General features: G+C 43.4%; 1 non-coding gene and 1 pseudogene across 2 annotated transcripts; both read right to left on the bottom strand.

Annotated features, from left to right (window-relative positions):
- Positions 1 to 3,316, bottom strand: LOC108313228 (annotated as a pseudogene). The gene is made up of 3 exons (XR_005202333.1): positions 2,694 to 3,316; position 2,630; positions 1 to 2,491 (listed from the first exon to the last, which is right to left on the bottom strand). The product of XR_005202333.1 is annotated as a solute carrier family 2, facilitated glucose transporter member 3-like (transcript).
- LOC119473157 lies at positions 2,517 to 2,680 on the bottom strand. Its single transcript, XR_005202353.1, has one exon. It is a non-coding gene; the product is annotated as a U1 spliceosomal RNA (small nuclear RNA).
- Positions 3,317 to 5,105: the final 1,789 nt, after the last annotated feature.

The raw sequence follows: 5,105 nt of genomic DNA, 5'->3' as shown, positions 1-5,105 counted from the left end.
TGTGTATATTCAGAATTTTTATTTTAAAACAAAGAACCAGAGTAACATTAATAATAGAAAATTCATGTGGAAATATTCACAATCTGGTCAGTGAGAAACGAGAAAACAACTTCCATGCCTTACTGCCCAACCATTGTTTGAGGAGCCAGAAGTAGAGGTGAAGCTGGAAAAAAGTCACCTTTTCCAGCTAAACCCCACTGCATAGCTATGTGCATTTTTATTCAAAGGCTCAATGACCAGAAGGAACAGTGAGAAGTGAAAACCAAAATACTGTTATTGGCAAGGGTTCAGCTAAAGAGTCTGAGATGTGTAAGCACCAAGAAGGGAAAAGGAGATCAATTAACATACGAAAAAGGGGCTGTAGGAACAAACACAGAGAAAATAAGTCAACAATAACCTACTTCCACCCAGAGCAAAGTGACACTGCACATACATTCATCCTTGCAGTATGGGCTACACTGCACATTGACTCATACTGTCTCCAACATGGCCTACTGGAAAGATTCAAGTCCCCTAAGGGCACTCAGCACAGGACCATGGTGGCATGGTAACAGACATAGACAAGCATGCCGTGACCCTGAAGCAACAACATGCTTTAGATAATAATCGTTCAGGAAAAAAATCCTCTCCCAGAGCTGAGGTGTCAAATTCCAAGTTAGCCATAAACATTCTTTTTGGAATTCCTTTAAAGGTATGGGTTAAAATAAAATAAAATCAACACCTAAAATCTCCTAAAGAACAAAATGGAGAAATAATGAACCTCTACCAAGAACTAATTATTTTGGATTTCTCATTTGGATGGCTCTCCCACCAGAGCGATGGCGGGATTACTTAAAAAGTAATGAGTCTACTACAAGGGGAAGGAGTTTTTTGGTCCAGTAAGAAGGAACAGGCTTTCTAGAAATAACTTTCCCTTCCCTGGACTCCATCCAAAATTAGAGCCCATCAACTGTGATTAACTACAATGCCCATCTTAGTTAACAATTTTAGATTTCAAGTAATACTACATATAAACTATAATCTTAAATTTAAAAGTTTCAAAAGAAATCGGTAGCTTTATTATATAGGCATATTACTTTTCTGAGAAATTAAACTTAAGAGTTTCCATCTGAAGGACAGAAATTGTTAAGAGGCAACACGCAGACCTCAGGCTCCGTATCATAAACCCTCCAATAACAAATTGCATTTCTCCCTAAATTCTTCTTATTGCACCTTACCGCTCAAGCATCAAATCTTCTACTCTATGATGTCTTTTAAACACCTCCCTTTCACCCCAATTTTCTTATGTTTTCATTGCTTGGCAAAAGTACACTTAAAAAAATAAATATATGTAATTAAACCAGGAGGCAAAATAAATAAAACTCAAGTTAATTTCCTGTGTACAGCTGTATGGAAATGAGGAAGGTGCTCTTACATAAACCCCCTCTGCTTTCCACACTTGTGTATCTGCTTCCTGGTAAGTCTGAAGTTGGGGCAACTGTACCTTACCCTTCCTCCCCTATATCCCCTAATGGGGCAATATTAGAATCCAAGAGAGGAAGAGCTGGCAAAGTTGTCATATGCCAAGTGGCCAATCCCTCCTGAAATGAAGGTAGGTTCACTTGGTCTCTCCTAAGTGAAAGAGAATGTCCAAGAAATGAAATATTTAAAAAGCCATTGAGAATCTAACAAACCCCAGCCTTGTGGGAGAAAGGAATTGAGTAGCAGCATTCAGAAGCAGTCCTGGGTTCATCCTGATGAGTACCTCCCTCCTTCAGGGAGAGGTGGCTTTCCCATGATGAGCGGGAGGTGGAAGGAGGCATGACTTAGACATTGGTGGTGGTCTCCTTAGCAGGCTGGTTGCTGTTCATCTCCACGATGCAGTCCTTCTGGATCTATTCGCATAATGTGCCTGCCCTTCAAAGTCCTGTGCGATATCCTCAAAAGTCCTGTGACAGGTCTCAGAGACTCTGAAGACGATAAAGATCAAGAAGGTAATGAGGAAGCTGGTGAAGATAATAAAAACATAGACTCCTAAACAGTAAGCAGCAGAAGGCTAGGAAGTTGGAGGTCCGATTGGAGCAGCTGGCCACTACCATCACAGCTGGACCAGGGCCCTGGTTGAAGAGTTCAGCCACAATAAATCAGGGAATGGGGCCTGGCCCAATTTCAAAGAAGGCCACAAAGACCAAGATAGCCCCAATACAGACAAAGCTTATCCCATTATACTCGTCCTTTAATAACAACGAAACAGTCGTGAGGATGGAACAAAAAGTCATCCCTCCAAAGTCTGTCATATCTAGAGTCCTTCTTCCTGCCCTTTCCACCAGAAATAGGGAAACTACAGTGAAGACAGTGTTAACCACACCCACACCGACATTGGCATAGATGGGCTCTTGAACACCTGCACCCTTGAAGATTCCTGTTGAGTAATAGAACACAGCAGATTCCAGAGAGCTGCTGAGAGAGCTGAGCACGATGGAAATGATGATGGGCTGTTGGTAGCTGGATACTCTACTTTTTTTGTTTTTAGGAGTCAGGGGAAAGCACAAATGCAGTCCCCCACTACCACAAATTATGCAGTCGAGTTTCCCACATTTGGGGAAATCGCGGGGGTCAGCACATCTGGAGTGCAATGGATAGGCCTCACCCTGGGAAAACCACCTTCGTGATCATGGTATCTCCCCTGCCAGGTAAGTATGGTAGCTGGATACTCTAAAGAGCTCCAGCACGGTGACTTGCTTTTCTTGTGCCGTCCTTGCACTCTCATCTTTCATCTCCTGGATGTCGTGGGATGCATCCTAAGGAGGATCTCCTTAGCATTCTCCTCTTCCTTTCTCTGAATGAGCAAGAATGTGGGACTTTCAGGGCAAAATGGAAGGGCTGCACTTTGTAGGAGAGTAGGAAAGATGGTAAAGCCTCATAGCCTGAGCCATAGCTCTTCAGACCCCAGGATGAATTCCAGACTAAAGATCTGGTTTGCCAGAATTCTGATAACAATGCCTAGCTGGTTGAGAGTGCCAAAGGCACCCGCAGCACAGTAGGTGAGATACATATGAGCACAAAACCTGTGCAGAGTCCACAGAAGAGGCCAATAACCAAGTGGCCCAGGATCAGCATTTCAACTGACTCAGCTACTTTAAACAATCCCGTAAGGCAGCCTCTAGTGACAACCAACAGGTTGATGATAAGCATTTAATTGTGCCTACCAAAGTGGTTGACAAAGAATTTAATGGAAAAGGAGCCAATCATACCACCAATGGAGAAAATGGCCACAGACAGAGACCAGAGGGACACGAACAAGATCTCAGAGGGAGGAGTATTTGCCTTGTCCTTCAAAGTGTTGATAAATTCCCTTATGATCATCTAAGTGGCATTGATGACCCCAGTGTTGTAGCCAAACTGGAAGGAGCCGACTGTAGCAACCGTAATGGTGAAGATCAGAGATGGAGTGACCTTCGGCGTCCCGATGGCCCTAATGTAATTCTTTCTTGCTTGCTTTTTTTTTTTTTGGTCAAATGACCATAGATTTTTTTTTTTTTTTTTTTTTTTGAGACAGAGTTTTGCTCGTCTCCCAGGCTGGAGTACAATGTTCAATCTCAGCTCACTGCAACCTCCGCCTCCCAGATTCAAGCTATCATCCTGCCTCAGCCTCCCAAGTAGCTGGGATTACAGGCACCTGCCACCACGCCTGGCTAATTTTTATATTTCAGTAGAGACGGGGTTTCACCATGTTGGTCAGACTGGTCTCAAACTCCTGACCTCAGGTGACTAATCTGCCTCAGCCTCCCAAAGTGGTGGGATTACAGGTGTGAGCCATCATGCCTGGCTCCTAATTTAATTATTTTCAAGTCTTTAAGAAAGGTCTAGGAGTGTGATTCCAGAGACACCTTTTTCAACCAATGAAACCTTCAAAATTCCCTTCTCGGCAGCCAGTTTTCTCCAGGTCCTCAGGAATACTCTAAAACTCTCACCATTACAGCATCTCCTATTTTCTGTCTTCTAAAGTTGTTGTAGAGATTAAATTAAATAATAAGCTAGGTGAAGTGGCTCATGGTGCATGTCTGTAATGCCAGCACTTTGGGAGGCTGAGGTAAGAAGCTCACTTGAGCCCAGGTGTTCAAGATCAGCCTGGGAAACATAAGGAGATCCTGTCTCTATAAAAAAATAATTAGCCAGGCATGGTGTTGCACACCTGTAGTCCCAGCTAATTTGGAGGCTAAGGTGGGAGGCTTGAACCCAGGAGGTCAAGGCTGCAGTGAGCCATGACTGTGCTACTGCCCTCCAGCCTGGGTGACAGAGACCCTGCCCAACCTTCCCTCCAAAAAAGAAGAATATAAATTACTTAGTACACTATCTGGCACATTGTAGGTTCTTTATAAAGTTGGTTATTATTTTATTATTAGCAGGGACCAAGGCCTTAAAGTTGTAAGATGCAGGGAAATAACAAAAGAAAATAAAGAAAGGCTCCCTGTTGCTGAAGAAGCCAATGCCACAGTCAGGTTCACGAGGTCTATCACAATTTGGCTTGCAGCCAATCTTACCCCATGGTTACCTGCATGCACCCTGTGAAAACTTCCTTCGCTCCTCAAGGTAGGCAGAATTCCTCCTTTAGTTTCCCAAAGTACTTTGCATGTACTACTTTCCCTTATCACTCTGCATTCTATTTTGCTTGCATAGCTATCAAGTCTACCCTACCTCATCCCAGGCTGTGAGTTTATAGACAGCAGGAACCAGGCAGTCATCTTTGTATTTGCAGCCATAGGCATTTTGTAAGTATTAGATGAATGGATAGAAGGATGGATGGATGGATAGATAGATAGATAGATAGATAGAGAGATAGAGAGATAGATAAGGAACATGGGATGGCTAGTGACTTGAAAGGATTAGGTCTCGGTACCCAGGGGTCTAATTAAGACAGTCATTGCTTCACAAGCTTGCCTAAGGCTGAATCTGAAAGAAATGCAGAGGACATGACATTTGCAGAAGTGTTTGCCTGGTGAGCAACCCACATGTGCCTCCAAGGGAAAAGCATGACTAGTTGGTGACTGCTGGCAGAGCTGGTATCAGGCAGAATACCTTGGCAACCAGAAACCAAGGCAGGATGATGCCTCTAAGTTTTCCTG

Source organism: Cebus imitator, unplaced genomic scaffold, assembly GCF_001604975.1.
Source record: "Cebus imitator isolate Cc_AM_T3 unplaced genomic scaffold, Cebus_imitator-1.0 Scaffold135, whole genome shotgun sequence".
Taxonomy (NCBI): Eukaryota; Metazoa; Chordata; class Mammalia; order Primates; family Cebidae; genus Cebus; species Cebus imitator.
Note: the sequence above shows the minus strand (reverse complement) of the source record. Positions and strands in the feature narration are given on the sequence as shown.